Source organism: Crotalus tigris, unplaced genomic scaffold (assembly GCF_016545835.1).
Source record: "Crotalus tigris isolate CLP2741 ecotype Arizona unplaced genomic scaffold, ASM1654583v1 scf7180000018419.1029430, whole genome shotgun sequence".
NCBI lineage: Eukaryota > Metazoa > Chordata > Lepidosauria > Squamata > Viperidae > Crotalus > Crotalus tigris.
Window position 1 is genome coordinate 991,870 of NW_024096993.1, and position 20,118 is coordinate 1,011,987.

General features: G+C 39.5%; 1 long non-coding RNA gene across 1 annotated transcript; it reads right to left on the reverse strand.

The window, feature by feature from the left end:
* Positions 1–16,069: 16,069 nt before the first annotated feature.
* LOC120312065 lies at positions 16,070–19,502 on the reverse strand. The gene is made up of 2 exons (XR_005557780.1): positions 18,925–19,502; positions 16,070–16,476 (listed from the first exon to the last, which is right to left on the reverse strand). It is a non-coding gene; the product is annotated as an uncharacterized LOC120312065 (long non-coding RNA).
* Positions 19,503–20,118: the final 616 nt, after the last annotated feature.

Below are 20,118 nucleotides of genomic sequence, written 5' to 3' on the forward strand. Positions count from 1 at the left end.
CAAAGGAAAGCTGAAGTAAGATTGGTAAGCACAGTGGTGGTTTCGCTTAGTGATCGCTTTGTGACCGAGGTGCCGATCCCAATTCTGGTTGCTAAATGAGAACTGTCAGCATATTCTTGAAGAATATGATTTGCTGCAAGCTTGGCCCTGAGCTTTTCACTGCCCAAAGAGCAGGAGACACTTTTCACGCAGAGACAAGCTGATCTTGCAAGCTACCTCTTATTTAACACTAGCAAAGAGACACCACATCACTGGCACATCTAGTACACAGCTCTGTCTTCCACACCTTACAACTGGTCCTTGCACAGTATCTGGCAATTAAGATCCATTTTTTATTCTGCCCATCGATAATGCTGGACCAGCTGAATAACCTACTCTGCAGTGCTGAATGCATATAGCAGGTTAACTGGTGATCATATCCTAAAACTGACCAACCAGTTGTGGACAATACAGTGTCCAACTGCTAAGGATGCAAATGTTCAGTTTTATTTATAATCTGGTCCTAAAAGATTGAGATCTATTGCTTGATTTCTAACCAGAAAGAGAAAAACACCTTAGATCTGAAAGCAGGGCTAAATACCCGTTTGGAGCCAGTAGGCTCTTTTGGAGGGTCACAAAATAGCTGGCATGGTGGGTTTGTTTTGGCCCAAATGGCCTGGCCAGCCACAAAATGTCCATTTTAGCAAAAAGAAAACAGAGTAAGGTTATTCTGCCTGTGTTTTTCCAGGAATGCTTGATTTCCTCAGCTTATTAGGACTGGGAGATTCATCTTTAAGTTTCTTCCCAGCTGGGAAGCTGAGTGAGTTACTTTAAACCAAACACTGTCTTTCAGTGTACCTACCTCACGGGATTGTTGTAGGGGAAAATGTTGAGAATTGCTCAAAGAAAGATGGGGTTAAATAAATAAGCAAGCTTTTCAAAATTCCCATGTCTTAAAAACACACTCGAAAAATCAAGGAGAGACTTGAAAAGTACATATGTATGCTCCTAGTATACAAGCATCAAATAAGAAATGGCTTTTACCAGTTCCTCAATAAATGCTTCTGTTGAGGACCGGTCGTGATGTTATTTTTTCCATCACCGGTATAACTGCACATGGTTGCTAAATGAGGCAGTTGCTAATCAAGGCGTACCTGTAACTTTAATGTTTAAGGGATTGTACAGCTGTTGGCATGAATCCTGCAAACTTTGAATCGTGGCTCAGACAAGCCACTAAGCAGCCCATAAATACTCTTTTTGTATAGGAAAGAAAAACTCTACAACAGCGGTCCCCAACCTTTGTGGCTTGGCGGTCCAGCACAGGGTGGGGGAGAAGGGATGGGTCTGCGCAAGTGGCAGGCATGTGCACCGCTCCATTTGTGCGAGTGACGGGCGCTAATGGAGGTTCATGACCGAGCACAAATACCCACCGCTTGCATGAATGGAGTTTTGTGTGTCAGCGCAAGCACCCACCAATTATGCGAATGAAGCTACACGTGCCAGTGCAAGCACCCACCGCTTATGCAACTGGAACTACGTGTGCCAGCATGAGTGCCCACCGCTCGCATGAGTGGAGCTATGCGCTCCAGTGAAAGCACCCACTGCTCTGAGTGGAGCTACACATGCCAGTGTGAGTGCATGCCACTCGCACAAGTGGAGCTGTGCATGCACATACCACTCGCACGGCCTGGTTCCAAACCTGGAGTAGCCCAATAGTGGACTGCAGCCCGGGGATTGGGGACCCCTACACTACACTACAATTTCATGTTATTTACTTATTAAAAAAAAATTAAACTGCCCAATAGCTGAGGCCCTCTGAATGGCTTATGATAAAAACCAGAAATTCAACGAAAGCATATATAAAAAGTCAAGTAAAATACAAAATGAAAGCACCATACAAACTAAGCAGCAGAGCAGCCCTTCAAAACCAAAAACAACATTAATCAAAATGCCATTAAAAACCAATGAAAAAAAAATAGCAGATAACTGACATATCACCTCTGCCTATTCTAGATTTCTCTTCTTTTGGTTTATTTATTTGTTCATCCTTTTATTTATTTATTTATTTATTTATTCCGTGACGATAGGCAAGGTTTATTGACCTTGCTAGGAAATCCTGCTCAGTGGCAAATCTTGATTAGGAAGCTGTTATCGTCTTCTTTGCATGACGGGTGAACTCTCAACAGGCTCAGCATCTGCCTGTTATTAAAAAAAAAATAGTAGCTTTTGATGAGTCAGAGCAAAACAGGAGCAGCCAGTTCCTTGGGCCCTGCTGATAACCGAGACCAATAAATGCTTTATCGTTCTATATACTGATATAAAGACTCCTATGCCACCTTAAGGTCAACAGATTCATTCTGGCCTAAGCTTTCATAAACTAGACCTCAATGTGTTGTGTACACAGACTTGTATTTTAGTTCCCTCTCTCTCTGACACACTGAAACATAGACAGAGAGACCGACCCATACATTGTAAACGAAGGGTAGGCACCTTGTAGATGGCCAGGAGCTATGTACTACCTTGTCGGTGGGAAGGTGAAGGCAGCATCACATACATCATATCATTTTCTTGTTGTTTAAGTGTGATTTGTTTTTTTTTTTCAGACTGATTTGGGATAACACTACAGTTTTGGGACATATCTTTGAGATCCCCCAAATTGTGGAATCCTTGATGTTCTCTGAGCTTAGTGGTTTTTATGCAGACATTTCATTACCCAAACTAGGTAACGATATCAGTGCTAGTAAAGAGTAGGATTTGCTTTCAGTTTATATTCTAGTGCAGGGGTGTCAAACTGCCGACCTGCAGGCCGGACGTGTCATCCAGAAGCCCCGTCCACCTCATTGCCTGCAATGGTAAAACTGTTCCGATACGTTGTGTGACATCACATAACATTGCGAGTTTGACATGTCTGTTCTAGTGGCTTGCCCTCTCAAGCTCAGAGAGCACCAAAGACCCCTCATTTTTAACCCTGAGCTACAAATATTCTCCTTTATCGGTCCCAAAAAGTGTGTTTAAAGGCCATTTGTAGTTTACCTATCTTTGACTGTAAAGGGTGGGAGAAGGGCAGGATGTAACATATTCAAGTAGTGACAATTTTAATATGCAATATAATGTTGCAATGGCTTGATGGGAGGGTTCATTTGCAGAAGCAGATCAGATCTAAGCAAACAAACAAAAACACTAAAATCATCAGAGGGGAAAGGCAAAAATAACTGTAACTTGGTGTATATATCAATATCAGGGTAGTGAATTTGGAGGCAACTGTCAGAAAATGGCTGCCATTCTGAAGACAAAAGTATTGTAACTGCTGCCCACCATCCTCTCTAACCCTACAGAATATCCTCTGCCATCCCTGGTTACTTTTTCCCTCTTTGCTAGAAAGGTGGGCACACTTCCAAACAATACAGTGGCCTATAGCCACTGTCTGTTTGTATTGTTAAAGATGCTATAAAAGCAAGTCTACAAGGGGCCCAGAGGCAGTCTTGAGAACAAAGATGATATGCTTGTTTTGTTACAAGCCAGCTTCCTGTCAGTTTATTTTAACCAGCCGTGGCCCACATTGTACTCAATGGAGAGTTTCTGTTCTTTTCATTTTAGTAAAAGGCAACACAAATCTGTGCACGTATACTGTGCATTTAAAGCCTTGTATGATCCATCCCGATGGGGCGCTCCGTGCATTACAAACTGATAAGCGTCATTTTAGAAAGGCTTGTGAATGAATAGATGGGTGGCTTCTCTCTCTTAGATGTATTTACATTTTGGGAAGAGCTACAAAGTGGGCTTTTCTGCCCAGCACAAGTGTTTTGCCACACTTCTCAAGATTTTTTCCACCTTCTTTTTCCAGACTTGGTAATGTGGAGTCCTTGGTGCTGAGCTTGGTTGTTTTCTTGCTAGCACTGGTGATGTTCTGTAGTTTGGGTAAGGAAACGTTTGCAAGCAAACAACCAAGCTCAGAGTGTATGGCAGGGGTAGGCAACCTTGGCTCTTTTATGACCCTGGACTTCAACTCCCAGAATTCCTGAGCCAGCATGGCTCAGCTTGAAAACCTCTTCCTTTCCCTTCAGCATGGCTGGCTCAGGAATTCTGGGAGTTGAAGTCCATGAGTCATAAAAGAGCCAAGATTGCCTACCCCTGGTCTATGGAGTTTCTCATTCATCCAGGTCATGGTTGTCCCAAAGGTGATTTTTTCAAGAGGCAACTGGACTTCGTTTTTCCTTGAAGACATTTCGCTTCTCATCCAAGAAGCTTCTTAAGAACTTTGAGACAACCAAGCTCAGAGAGCAACAAGGACCCCACAGTTCAACCATGAGCTACAAACAATCTCTTCTACTGAGACTTGGTGATATTTATGGCTTCATATCCAAATCCCACTCATTTCTTAGGGAGCATCATTTTACTATAGATATCACCAATGCTCCTTTTTTTCATACATGAAACTAAACTCAATTAGTGTCTTTCCTCATCTCAGTTTAAAAAAAAAAGAAAAAGAAAACTGGACACTTGCAACTTGTAGAAGTTTCTGCTGCTACAGGAGTGAAAAATTGTGCTATGTCTGAACTTCCAGAAAGCTGCTGGTCTGATTCAGCTCCCATTGTTGTGTCTTATTCATGGCTTGCAATCCTCTAAATCAGGAGTGGGATAGATCTGAGGGTCTCTGGCAGAAGGGGGTGGGACCAGGGCAAGTGCCAAGGCATGGTCCACTGGAGGAGCCTCACTGTTCCTCTCAGTCCTTGCGGGGAGGGCTTATGGAGCTAAGACTGAATACATTTCAGCATAGAAGGCCACCACAAAATTGTACATTGGCTCCCGGCTGACCTGGGTCAGGGCCAAGGCAGAGGGGGCCGTTCCCTCACTGTTTCCAGGATGGCTTCGCTGGCCACATGAAACCATTTTGCAGGCCCTATCCGGCCCCCGGGCCTTGTGTTTGACATGTCTGCTCTAAATGATTTTATTTGTGTGATTTCAAAATTTCTAAATGTCACAATGATATCATCAGTAGTTGGATACAATCTGATCACATTAAAGTTGCAATCCTATCTATTATTCTCAAAAACCCTTCCCCCCCAATAGAGTTTATTCTGAGAAAACATGCTGCATTATCAATAGAGGACAATATTTTTAGCTCAGGGTTGAAATGAGGGGTTCCTTGACGCTCTCTGAGATTGGTAGAAAAGAGGCAATCAACAAGCCAAAAAAAAGGGGGGAGACCAAAACAACTCCTTAACAGTTGTTAACACCCAGATGAGCAGAGATTAACATCAAGATTAATATTAGACTAACAATCAAGAAATGAACAATACTCCAATCAAACTAACAGTAAACAGCAACCAAATCATAAGAACATTCCCACCCATACTGACAGAGCCAACTCTTACAATATAAAATGAGAGCACATCCCATGCAGGCCTGACTAGTCATGATGATGTTACCTAATTTGGGTAATGAAACGTCTGCAATAAAACAACCAAGCTCAGAGAGCACCGAGAATCCCTCAAGCTGTATTATAAATGCCACCTCTGGAAAGAATATTTTTTACTCTTATACATTTTATTTACTTTTCTTAGTGTCAAATACCAAAGGCTGCTGTAGACAGTAAGCTGAAGTAGGGTTTGTTATTTTGTGACTCGGTACATTATGTGATTTCAGGCACCGTGTTGTAGTTAGCTTATGATTCACTATGCTACACGATCCAAGCAGCTGGATTAACACTATAAAATATATGTGTAAGCAATTCATGGGTTAGTACTAACATAGCCATGTAGGCATTCATAAAACTCCTCTATTTTGTTGGTGCAACAAGCAATGCCTTTTTTGTTAATTTTACAGGTCCCTCCCGAGTTTTAATTCCTGCATTTTGTAATTTTATAACAATATTTTTATTTTCCTTTATTTCATTTTATCAATATGAGTTTTTTTTATTTTTAGTTCTATATTTTGGGTGACTTGTGTTATTAGTTTTATGCTGGTCTATGACCAAATTAAACTATTTATTTTATAACTATTTTCTATTCTTCCCACAAAATATTTTCCGTTATTTTAATTCATATATGAAAATGAATGTTCCCAATTCATTTCTGTTGTAATTCAAATAAAGCGGCAATGTAATTTTTAAAATAAATTTAGTTAGGGGACATTGACACTTCATTAATATACACTTGCTACAAAATGTAACTCTAACCTTTGCAAATCAGCTCAAGATAAGACCCATTTGAAGCTGGAATTAACCAACAAAGAATGTCTAGACAATGCAGATAAAATGGCATTGTGTAACAATTGGGTTCCCCAAAATTGGATACAAATTGCACCATATCTAGAGAAAAGGTCTGTAAATTTTCCATGTGGGCAATATTGGCAAATGTTTGGCGGCCTTGTATAGGGATAATGTAGAAATTTTCTTTCCAATGGTAGTAAACCATCCTTTTAAAAATCTCTTTATTACATCCACAACACCTTAGAGGAGCCAGGCCGGTGAAAAGAAAACAGATGACCAAGAGAGAAAAGGAATACTCAGTTGCGTGGGAAGGAAGCAAAATGTCTGTATGTGGAGGTGAATTATAGAACAAGAAGTTGTGGTAAATAAAAAAAGAATAATCAACAGAAAACGTGATTGTGGATGGTGTAAAGCAGACAGCTTAAATGAGAGACTCTGCTGGGAATGGTGAATGGAATCACGTATACTTGTCTAGCATGCAAAAAAATCCCAACTTCAAACCCTGACAGTTTGAAATTAATTTAAGGATGCAGAAGCTGTTACCTTCTGGCTCAACAGACAACAGTCAAGGATGATGGGACTTGTGGCTAGCAAAATTAGTTGGGAAAACTCAAGTTTCGTCAATCTCTGAGTTAATGGATTTCAGGTGATAGGTTGGGAAAACTACCAAACTACACTGATAGAAGTATAAAATATTTGGCGTATTATGAAAATCTGATTTTGCAACCTTTTCTGCAATGATTATTAAATGAACACTGCAGTCATTAAGTGAACCCATGCTTCACCATGGGCTATTTTTACCGATAACCAGAAGTAAATGCTGGTTTGGGGCAAAACTTTCATAAAACGTGGTCACATGTGATTGCGGGATGCTGTAAATGACCACAAATGCAGCCAGGTTGCTAACTGCCCATAGTGACAATGGGGGAGGGCAACCATCTTTGAAGTTCTGAATTATGCCATCAAATCCTTGTCAGAAGTACCCTCAGGGAGGTCTGTTGTAACTTAAAACTATTGCTGAGCAGCCAGTCATAAGTCGGGGACTACTTGTATTGTATAGATCGGGGTAGGCAACCTTGGCTCTTTTATGACTCATGGACTTCAACTCCCAGAATTCCTGAGCCAGTCCATGAGTCGTAAAAGAGCCAAGGTTGCCTACCCCTGGTATAGGTGGTATCTGTTATTAGTAATCTGAATCCTTGCTTCCTGAATTCTAGAAAGAAGACAAGTCTTGACAGCTCTGCATGATATCATTTCAGGTATTTGACTATAACCCCTCTTCTCAATCTCTCCTCAAGGTTTGTAGGAATTAGTTTTGGGAATTAGTCTTCTGATCATAATTACTGCTCATCCTCAAATTTATTCATTTCTCTGAACCGTTCTTAAAAATGCCCCCAGAACTGAACATAAGACTGAAGGATGGAGTCCAATATATGTAAAATAAAGTGAAAGTCTTCATCCCATAATTGGAAACTTTACCTCTCTTGATGTGGGCTAAAACCAAACTTTTCCTTTTTTATTGACAACGCACTGCAGATTTACATTCAGTTTACAATCCCCTACAATTCCAAGATCTATGCCACAGGTTCTGATACCATCACCCATTCTACATTTGTTCACCAAGTATAATAATTTTTGTGATTAAATAAAAATTATAATCTTTGAGTTAGCTTTTCTCATCCATTTATTTTGAACACAACTAAAGATTTTCAGGTTTTTTTTTTAAACCATCCTAAGGTTTACAGTACATAATGTTTCATTGAAACCTTGGTTTATTTTTATGAAATAAAACAAAAGAAGAGCAATTTCTTTACTAAATAATCTCTACATTTGTTTATTTTATCATCTACCCTTCTTTGTCTTTCTATCCTGAATTATTACCATCCATAGCTGTAAGACTACACAATTCAGAGCTTCAAAGATGTCATTTCAATTGACATAAAATATTGAACACACACAAACAGTGTGTATTAGCAAGTCTTAGGTTTCTGCACTGAGCAGATGGTATATAAGACAGGCTCAGACTGTCTATAAAATTCTTTTATTTCCCTGTTCCTTTACCACCTGACGGCTTATTCTTTTCTGACTCCACTGATTAGATCTGAGGATAGATATTGGAAATCACATGCTATATTTTGTCTCCGCGTAATGTTTCCAATCTGGACGTCAACTAGATAGCAGTAAAAGAAAAGTCAAGTGCAAGGCTGGGGATTTTATATGAGGCATGCTAGCAAAAATTGGAATAGAAAGGTATGGTGGATTCAAAGATCAACTTGGGTTGAGACGCTTTCCCTAGTTTAAATAAACTTGCTACTGTCACTCCTTGAAGGAATCAGGTTAAAAAGAAACGCACAGAGAACAATAAAATAAAATGGAAAAGGCAAGCGGAACCCAAGTGTTAGCAAATAATGCCATGAAAGACATTAGCAGAATCACTAAGGTAAGACTGACTATATGGGTCTAGTGTAGGTCAGACAGCAGGCAAGAACTGGTGTGAGTTGGTTTTCATAGTTGCAAAAGAAGGATGTAGACAAATCTGAGAAAATGCAAAGAGGAAGAAACACCGACATAGTCATTGGTTTGGAGATAGGGTTAAAATAAGATGACCATTGTCATCAGACCTCTAGATGGGAGAAAACTAGCAGCCAACTCATGTGAAAGAAACAAAGGGAAGGAAATGGAGGAGCAAAGATCTCTAATGAAAAGTCCATGAAAGGAGGGTGAAGAAACTACTCAGTGTAACCTCTAGAAAACTAGTGCATTTCACTCCTAGATTTTTCTCAAGACGATTTGTCACAGTAGACAGGTGGAACTTCCTGTTTTTTTGGCAAGATGACCATATGGACCATCTTTTTTCATTATGTCTAACCACTGTTGATCTCTCTGAAATTGTTAAATTTTGCTTCCGATGCTTGTTCATTTTTTTCCAGATATTAAGAAGAGACTGATATCATTATACAGTAAGTACTAATGCGAGCCTGCCTACTACCTCATAGTTCCCTTCGTCCGGTTAGATCCCACAGGCTGGGCCTCCTTCAGGTCCCGTCGGCCAAGCAGTGCCATTTGGCGGGGCCGCGGGGGAGGGCTTTCTCTGCGATGGCGCCCACGTCTTGGAATCAGCTCCCCCCGGAGATTAGGACCGCTCCCACCCTGTTGGTTTTCCGCAAGCTGCTTAAGACCTGGCGTTTCCGGCAGGCCTGGGGTTTATAAAATCTGACCCCTGGATGAATGTTATTGTATTGTTTGTTTTGTTATGTAATGCTGTGTTTTTATTGTTAACCGCCCGGAGTCCTGCGGGAGTAGGGCGGTCTATAAATTTTAATAAATAAATAATAAATAAATAAGTAGGTACTAAGCAGGAATTGAGCAGGAATTATGCTGCCTGTTTGCTCCTTTGGTGATGGCACCAAAGAGTGACCAAGTGAAAAGTAGCAGCTTCTGCCTGGCCTTTTTATCAATCCTGTTAATCTCCTCCACACTGGAGAATGAGTGAGGGGAACCAGTTTAATAGTAACGGTTAGCAGCAAGAGTACAGACAGAATTTCGTAACGAGCCACTGCTAGAATATGGACTCCAGGAGGCATCCAATTATAATCAGTAGGTATCCAAGTGTAATCATGAGCTCTACAGCCAATATTTCCTAAAAGCCAGTTTTCCATGAGCAGTTTTCTCATGAATTCTCATCCAAGCTCAGAAGGAACAGCATAGCATAATTTTAGATGAAAATAAGCCAGAAAAGACAATAGTTGTGAAAGGTAGTTTAAAATGATTTCTAAGATGCAAGTAATGTGATTACCTTCTCAGAATGGATTTAAAAGTCTGAATATCAGGTGTACCGATTTATTTGACATATTTATAATGTGTCTATGTCACCTTTCCCCTAAGAACCTCAGGAAGTCTTTACAAAGAAAATAAGTTTATAGTTTCTACATTTTATTGGATTTGGCCTAGGTGTATTCAAGTTAGAGTGTGTACATATGAAGTACTAGTTTAGGGCTGGACCAGATTATATTTAAAACTTTGATTTGATTCATTCATGCTTTATACTTTTAGTAGAAATCTAAGCAGACTACCATACTTCTATTTGGGATTACACAAAGAAGTACTAAGATGTTTAATTTTTTTTCCTGTGTTTTATTTAATTAAAACAAAGCTATATTTTTAAAAAGGTAACATCTATACCTGGACAGATAATTACTGAGGTGATACAATTAATTCTTAATTAAGATCTTTAATTTCACCTTTTTCTAGTTCTTCCAGGTCTTCTGTGAAACAAATGCATGAAATATTAAACATGACTGTCCAAGACTATGTATCTTTCCTAGAGATAAGGGATTTTCGTATTCCAGAATTTTATAGAAAATTCCCTTTTCTATAAAAATTATTATAAGTATAGGAGCCCTATCCTTTTTTATATTTGAGCAGCATTCTTCAGTGGAACAGTAAATGTTTGTGTACAGTTTCTTTTGCCCATCTAAATTAAGTATTTTTATTTAACAAAATAAGCCAGAATTTATTATTGAAGTATGCATTTACAGATCCTCATTTTCAAGTAATAACATACAATCATACATTTGGGGGAGTGTTGGTTGCCTAAATCCAACTTCAGATAAATCCAAAGAGATCATTGCATTATGTTACTAGTAGTCTGTAATTGTTCAGGATCCAATCTGAATCAATCATTTACTATTCATACTCAATCCTCCCTCCATGTAGTTATCTGAAGGTGAGAGCAGACACATACAGTATAAGAAATTCAAGCACATGAGACCCATTCAGAATAGGCCATAGAAGCAGAAGGGTGTTGTAGAAATTAGCTGCAGAAAAAACCAACACAAAAAATATGGTTTCTGAAACACAAACTGCTTCCCAAAACAAAATGTAGTTTCCTGGATGAAGTGATGCCACTTAAATGGAAAAGCATTTGAAGTTGTGAGAAGACCACCAAGCTGGGACTGCCCAAAACTTACCAGAAGTTAGAAAAATGATGGGAATATAGACTTCAAAATCACCACATTACATGCATTCTTTGTGCGGCATGTGTGTCCCATCTTAATTCTTCCACAGTTTAGAAGGTGAACAATAAGTGTCGTAAATCTGTAGTTTCTACGTGCCCAGTGTCTCTAGCTAAATAAGAGCAAGCACTGGAGGTCTATAACTCCCTAGTGTAACAATTGTTTTATGACATCCGTGACTATAAATCAGTGGTTCTCAACCTTTTTAATGCTGCGACCCCCAACCGGTCATAAGTCGAGGACTACTCAACCAGTCGTAAGTCGAGGACTACTCAACTGGTGCAGCACTGTTTGCAGAATGGGACTTTTGGCGGGCTCAGCAGGGCAGAGACAGCCTGGACAATTCCTATTGGCTTTTGAAAGCCAATAGAATTAGACCCTATTCAAGAGAGTCTATTCTATTGGCTTTCAAAAGCCAATAGAATAAAAGGGAGTAGCACAGCCAAGGAAAAGGGGGAAAAAATGGCCGACTGCGTTGTTTGGCGACCCCCATGAAATGGTCGTTTGACCCCAAATGGGGTCCCAACCCACAGGTTGAGAACCACTGCTATAAATGGATGCACCAAACCTCCAAGGCAATGGTCATATAAGGGGAGACAAAGGCCAACCAGGCAACTGCATGTAGAGCATATCATCCACTTCAAGAGATTGGAACTTCCACTCATAGGGAGACTATATCACATTTTTCCAGAAGCCCTTCTTGAACTGATTTTTGAGCAAGGTACGGAAAAAGGAACACTGCTTGCAAAAGTGGATATTGAATTGATAAACTCTTGACTTGTGGTAGATACCTTTCTTTCAAAATTAGTTTGTCATTCAACAAGACTTTATACAAAACGAAACAGCTCCCAACCCACATCCTATGCCTACACTCAGCCTACTTTGATCTTAAAAAGGTACTGTGTAGAAGGTGTGTGTTTTTTTTTAAAGCAATCATTTCTATTGGCTATTTTTGGCATGACCAGGGACTTATACAGATCTTAGCATATATACATTTTTTTAAAAAAATCAGATTTGCAGCAATGAAGACAAATTTTTTTGTTTTACTTAAATTAATTTTAAGGAAAGCTTAGTTTGTTTTGGTTTTGAAATAAATTTTTCAGTCTACGGTTCAAATAATTGAAAAAGCTATATTGAAAATATATAGGCAAGATGCATTTTCTTTATCATGATTGTCTGAAGGCTGCAAACTTGAAAGAAAGCTTTTGTTTTGTTTGTTGTAAGCTTTTCTTAGCTACAGTAAAGAGCAATATTAACTTACGCATATAACAACAATTAACATAGGATAAATCCAAAAGCAAGCACTTCATGGAACTAAACTATACAAATTTGCAAGTACATACAAAAACTTGATTGATCAATTACTAGAAGCAAAATGTTATAGACAGCTTCCATGGAAAAATATCCCTAGTAATTCTGTTCAATTCAATGTGATTTAACTATATAATAGAACTTTCATAAACTTGTTGAGATTTGTCAAAGTGGTGGCAGGATGCATCTAGAATAGACTGGTTACTATGAGTCACAAAGATTAATCATGATCCAGGCATACCAAAAACAATACAGTGGAACATTTAGTTCAATCTTACTGATTATTTAGAAATTTCATTGGTTTCAATGTGCCTGCTCTCTTGTGAGCATGGAATCTTTTACCATAAACCAGCTAAACTGAGTGGTAGAGTCTTGTCATATATTATGAAAGAGAATTGGCTCCTAAAGATGATGATTAATGTCTATAAAATACTTAATTCACAAGTGTTCATATGATCTCTTTAAAAAGGTAATAAATTGATGTTAAGTAATGCAAAAGCTGACCTTAATATTTCAGCTATGTATCTGACTTCTAATGGATTTTGCTTACTTTGATTGTCATGAGAGGGAAAATAAATTGGACTTAGAAACTATTATGTTAACTATATTATTTAATTTAGGAAAAATCCGTACAGAAACCATGGAACACTATAGACCTTCTATTTCTGCAACGAAGACAGAAGGAGAATCTTCATGGCCATCTAAAAATACATTGTGGGCATTTTTTTAAATTTTATTGTCCACCTCACATATATGACTCTGGGTGGCTAATGATAATAACCACCTCTGCCGGAATCATAAAGCAATCAGACATACCACACACTCAGAGCTCCAGGCTTGGGCAGAAGTTTTCAAGGTCACAGAAAAAGCCAGCAGAGTCAGGGCCAAGCTGACCTCTGATGGGATAATGTTGCACAGAGTGGACACTAGAGCAGAAAAGCCCCCCCTGTTTTTGGTCCACCTACTGACAGTCTTTAGCCAATGGGACCTGGGACATACCCCTCCCATTGGGTCATGTATATAGCGACCATACATCCCTTTATTACGAAGAACAGTCCTTCATTTCAGAAAGTTGTCCTTTAGATTTATTTTTCAAAAACTCTTATTTGGCCAAACAATTGGGGAGAGATGCTCTTGTAAATAACCCAGTCCCAATCCATGAAGGGTTTTAAAAGCGACTACCTTGAATTACACATGGAAGAAACTGGTAGCCAATGCAGTTTACGGAGCAAGGATGTCATGCCTGCAAATATATTTCAGCATTATCTGGAAAGTTCTAAGTTGCCCACTTCTGCTTTAAATGAGATATATATATATTTGAATTGCCCCACATGGTAATCTTTTATTTAGTCACCTAATCATACCGTTTGGCGCCAATCAGGAGCCCTCGTGGCACAGTGGTTAAGTGCAGTATTGCAGACAAACTCTACCCACAGCCAGGAGCTTGATCCTGATGGGGCTCAAGGTTGACTCAGCCTCCCATCCTTATGAGAACCCAGATAGTTGGGGGCAATATGCAAATAATGTTTCTACCTTGTAAACCACCCAGAGAGTGCTATAAGGCACTATAGCACAGTATATAAGCCTAAATGTTATTGATGTAGAGCATCAGCAAAGTATAAGCCAATACATGCTATTAATTAATTTATGCTATTAATAGTTCTATTTATTATATATAGTCAAAAACCCCTCCATTTTTCTGCCTTTACCAAGTAAGAATAAGTGGAGTGCTGTAAAAACAAACACCTAACTCACACCCACACAGACACATCTTCTGTAGGAGCTGGAAAGGATTAAGTTAATTTTCCCATGATAAACAAGGGGAAAGGGTGGGGATGAAAATGTGTTATTCTGTCACAGTGAAACTGGCAAATCTAGTCCTTTAAACATTGTAAACAATCCACATTTTGTAAAAGTTCAGATGTTTTGAAAGATTAAGCACTAAAGTGTAGCCCTAAAATAAACCTGTAAAAAAAAAAAATCATGCTGCTAAACAGGAAACGTAACGAAGTAAACCTGTGAAAATCAAGAGCCTGCAGTTGACAAAACCACCTTATTTTGCACCTTAATGGATCTTAACCACTATATTCAAGCAGTCACCTTCAGTAAATCCCATCATTTTTTAATGTGGCTTAATCTCTGAATAGGAAGATTATCCAGAATAAAAGTGCCAGATTCAGAAGTCCTGCAATGGAGATGCTCACTTTGCACCTGTAAAAAGATTGTCTTAGTGGCTTCGTTGTGAAACCTAAACCATCATGCAGCTGATCTAAGTGCAAATATTCTAAATCAAGCCATACATGGTTTTGGAAAGCAAGACAAGAATCAGTTGTAGAAAACTTGTCAAGCCTTTCATGGCAGGCATGCTCAGGAAACAAGACCTACATGGATTTCTGGAAAGATCTTGATTGCTAGTAAAGAATGGTAACAGAATCTTGAAGACCTATCCAAATAATTCTCTAGTCTACCTATATCTAATATAGTTAAGCGCTATTTCCTCCCTTAACTATTTTCTGCCTCCTGTGTGTTCCTGTGATATCTTATATATTCCATAATAAAACTCCAAAGAAGTTAAGTGTTGACTAAACATTAGGAGAACCTTTACACAGAACAAATTCTTTAAAAATTGAAATATCTTGGAAACCTGTACCTTTTTTTGCTGGAAATATTTGAGCAGAGTTTGTAGATTCAGTTGCACATTGTGTTACAGGTAGTCCTTGACTTACAACCGGTTGTTTAGTGACTGTTCAAAGTTATGAACTGCCCCAAAGCTACTTACAACCTAGTTTTGAGATTCTGACTACATTTTGGATGCTTGGCAACTGTCCCACGTTTACAACCATTTGCAGTGCCCCATGGTCATGTGACCACAACTTACAATTTTGCTAGAAACTGGAGTTTACTTCTGGTTTCTGGCAAAAACTGGCCCACAGCAAACAATAAGTGGGTTTAACAATCATTCATTTACAACCTCTCCCTTTACTTAACAACTGCCACAAAAAAATTTGTCAAATTAGCTCCAGTCATGCCGTGACCTGCTTTATGACTGTCCCAATTTACGATCGCAATTGCGGGGTTCAATTACAGTTGTAATTCAAGGACTACACGTATACTGGACCACATGACTTCCAAAGACTTTTCTAGCTTTCTAGTGATTGATCCGTGAAAGATAAACTTGGAATGAACTGTGCATTGGTTCTGAGTATGGAAATCATGAATCCTAAAACCAAGGAAAATAAATCCATGGGGTCACAAGGCAGAAATATCTGGATGCAGGCAACCTTAAAGCAGACCCATTGAGCTTTGGGAGTGTGTAGATTCTTCAGAACTTGGAGGGCCAAGTCAGTCTATCCCAGTGCTTCCCAAACTTGACAATTTTAAGGCATGTGGACTTCAACTCCCAGAATTCCACAGCCAGAGTTGAAGTCCACATGCCTTAAAATTGTCAAGGTTGAGAAACACTGGTCTATCCTGAGAACAAAGAGCTCTCCAACTTCTCAATCAGTTAGTTGAAAATAATTTAAAACTGAAACTAGTTTTATTATTTTGCAAGTGATTGAAATTATGTCTTTTTATTAAGAAAACTGAAAGGGCATTCAAATTCCAACGCATCTGGTTTTTTTGAAGACTCAAATAACGAACATAAATAAAAATGGGCTTCCCATCACATGATACAATATTTTCTTGAGAAATTATGTCCTTTGACATCCGATTGGTGCAACAATAAAATGGCACAGATATTCTTCCATTTGAAAAAGTTTAATTTAATGTGGTGAAATTAAATTTATAAAAAATAAAACAAGCAGCAATATAATAAAAGCTCTTGTCATTGTTGTTTTTTTTTAAAAAGTTGGTATTTTTAACTAAACTGCAAAAACATTTCTAGCGGTTTGACAAATCCAGTGTGGAACATTAATTCAATCTCTGTTCAAGAGAGAAATGAAGGATGATCTTCTTATTCTGTAAGTAAAAAAAATGCACATTAAAAAGTATAAGCAGTATCATAATAAAACATTTATTAGACGTCAAATAAGCAATTTCAAAAGCTTACCCATGAAAACACAAAAATAACACTGATTGAAAATGTACATATAAAATAAAGAACATAAAGTCTCAGGGATTCAATTCCAGAAATCTAGTAACTTCCCCCCAAAATCATCACTGCAACACAAACATGAAAGTGGTGACTAGAATTTCACAAAACAGCATCTCTTTAATCAATCTCTCATGCTTTTTCCATCATCAGAGTTAAAATACAGAACCAAGAGTAGTTCTCTACTGTCAGCGTAAGTCCATATATCAGTGGTTCTTGGGTTACGACCAGCTCTGAGATTGCCTTTGCTAAGTGATGCAGTTATAAAGTGATAATGTCATATGACTGTGCCATTTAGCAACAATAATGTACAGCAGTCGCAGTTGCTGTTGTAACCCCAAGATGCATGAATTGTTAAGCAGGAAGTGGCAGAAGTTCCAGAACAGAGGAGGGGTGCCAGGGAGTGCTGGGGGAAGGGGAGGAGGCTGGGGGAGACCATGGGACGCCTGGCACAGTCTGTGTCAGTGGTTCCCAACCTTTTCTATACCCCACACCCCTAGAACGCTTCTGATATATTCTCGCACCCCTTACAAAAGTTCGAAATAACAAATTATGCATATACACTACAATTTTGAAACTTCTAAATCCAAGTTTTCGCAGTCCCTGGAATATTGTCTCGCACCCCTAGTCTATGGGCAAGTGCGGAAAGGCTGGGGGATGGAGGGTACAGCATGGCACAAGCTCTGGAAGGCTCCAGAAGGCCGGGGTAGGGAAGGTGTGGTGGCACAAGTACAGGAAGATTGGGAGACAGAGGGGGCAACATGGCACAGGAAGAAGACTTACCAGAGCAACTGGTGACTCCCCTGCCAGCTTCCCCATTGATTTTGCTTGTCGGAAGCTGGCAGGGACGATTGCAAATGGCGGTCACACGCCCACGAGACGCTACAGCCATTTTAACTGCGAGCAGGTTGCCAAACCCCTGAATTATGATCACATGACTACAAAGGTTACACAGGTAGCCCTTGACTTACAACAGTTCATTTAGTGACCATTCAAAATTATAACGGCACTGGAAAAAGTGATTTATGACCGTTTTTCAGACTTACAATTTTTGTAGCATCCCCGTGATCATGGGACGAAAATTCAGATGCTTGGCAACTGGTTCATTCTTATGACCGTTGCTGTGTCCCAAAGTTATGTGATCACTCTTTGCAATCTTTGAACAAGCAAAATCAACGGGGAAGCCAGATTTGCTTAACAACCATATTACTAATTTATGAACTGCAATGATTCACTTAACGACCGTGGCAAGAAAGGTTGAAAAATGGAGCAAAACTCACTTAACCCATGTCTCACGTAACAACAGACATTTGGGGCTCAATTGTGGTCATATGTCAAGGACTACCTATAAGTACCACTCTTCTAGTGAAGGGCTTTTCAACCTTTTCACCCATTGTACCACTTTTAGGATATGGCAACATCTGAATACCACCAGTCGCCTAGCAAGGTGTCAAAAACTTGATGACCCAAAATAAAAAGGAAAAAAGTGACGAAGTACAGGTAGTCCTCCACTTACAACAGTTCGCTTAGTGACTGTTCGAAGTTACAATGGCACTGAAAAAAGTGGCCCCCAAGCCACAGCCGAGCAAGACACCCGGCGGTGCTCTTCCTCCTGTCTGAGGTTTTCATTGTTGTGAGCATTTCTGTTGAACATTGGCAGTGGGAGTGGGGGGTGTTTGGTTTTTATTCCCCCCCCCCATCTGCTGGGTGGTTGCAGCAGGTTTTGGTCACTTCACATGACCCTGGGACACTGTGACCGTCATAAATATGAATCAGTTGCCAAGCATCTGAATGTAAATCACAAGACCCTGGAGATGCTGCAACATTCCAGCTGATTGGCGCTTCTTCTGGCTCAGCAGAAGCGCCAGGATCAGTGCCAAGCTCCAGCTGGAGCCTGGCGCTGATCCTGGCGCTTCCACTGAGCCCTGACAGCCCTGCAGCTCCAGTCATCTCTCCCTCAGGCTTGTGCGGTGCTGCCACCGGTTCAGCTCATTCCCCCCTTTCGCTACCATCTTTCTAGGATGGTCGCGTACCACCTGCCAGGTGCCAATGTACCACAGGTGGTACCCATACCACTGTTTGAAAAGCCTTGCTCTAGTGCCATTGCAACTTTCAACGATCACTAAATGAGCGATCAAAAAGCAAGGACTACCTTTTGACTTGTTGAAAGTTTGGGTGCAACCACTGATACCGTATGATAAATTGGAAACTATAGTTAGAGTTAATAATGGTCCCTATCTAGGCTGTTTGCTAGGGGATCTTATACGATGCAAAGTAAGAAGAGAAACACAAGACAAAAAAAGAAAATTACTGACCAGTGAGGGAGTCAGCCACTTCTAAATATTTTTGTTAGACTTTCCAGATCTTCAGTTTTGATACATAATTCTTCAAGCAAGGTAGCAAGGAACTGTGTATATCCTTTATTTTGCTGAGAATGTGCAAAAGCAGGGATATTTTCTGACAAACTGAAAGGCAAAAATTGAGTGTTTTCAGAAAGATGTAATCTTATTGTGTCAAATAGGTGGATATAAATGTCAAATATGAATCAAGAAGTAATCACAACATCAATCATGTTGGTAATTAGTCACTTCTGGAAATATTTTCATAAAGTTTTTTAAAAGTCCCTGAAGTATATAATTTGTAATAAATTAAGATAAAAAAAAGTAAGACACTTTAAAACAGTAGCAAATTCCTGCTATGTTTTCCAACAGTAATTAAATAGCCCTGTCTTAGGAACAAAGCCAGCTGGATGACCGTGGGCCAGCCACTTTCTCTCCACCCTAGGAAGGAGGCAACGGCAATCTACTTCTGAAAAACCTTGCCAAGAAAGCTGCAGGGATTCGTCAAGGCAGTCTCTGGGACATGATTGAATGGAAGAAAAAAATCCACGCACAGATTGAGTCTCCAAATTGAGCCCCCCCCCCCCTGGGATGTTGTATGAGAGTGTGTATATACTTCAGAGGATTTCCAATCTCTCCCACTCACAAAGGTATAATTACACACATACATTTTAAAGGTGCAGCATTCAATTCCTCCTGCCTCTTCCCAAATGCTCACAAAGAGCAAAATCATTGCTGGCAACTGCTAAAAAATTGCTTCCAGTCAAATTGGAGGGATCAACTACATCAATAATTAACATGTTGAACTGTAACCAATTCCTTATATACAAATTCTTATTCTCACGCTTAAATTACTTTTTGGACTGTAGTGTTCCTTCGCCCCCCTGAAAAATGAAATCGCCCCCTGGGGGGCAATATTGCCCAGGTTAAGAACCACTGGTGTAAACCATATAAGCAACAACCTTACATTGAATATCCTCAACATATAAACTTTGATTACTGAACTTTTTTTTGGTGTGTGGGTGTGCGTGTGCCTTTGAGTCAATACTGACTCCTAGAGACTGCCTGGACAAGACCTTGTAATTTTCTCAGCGAGTTATTTCCAGAAGCGGCTGGCCATTTACCTTCTTCCTAAGGTTGAGAGGACGGACTGGCTCAAGGTTACCCCTA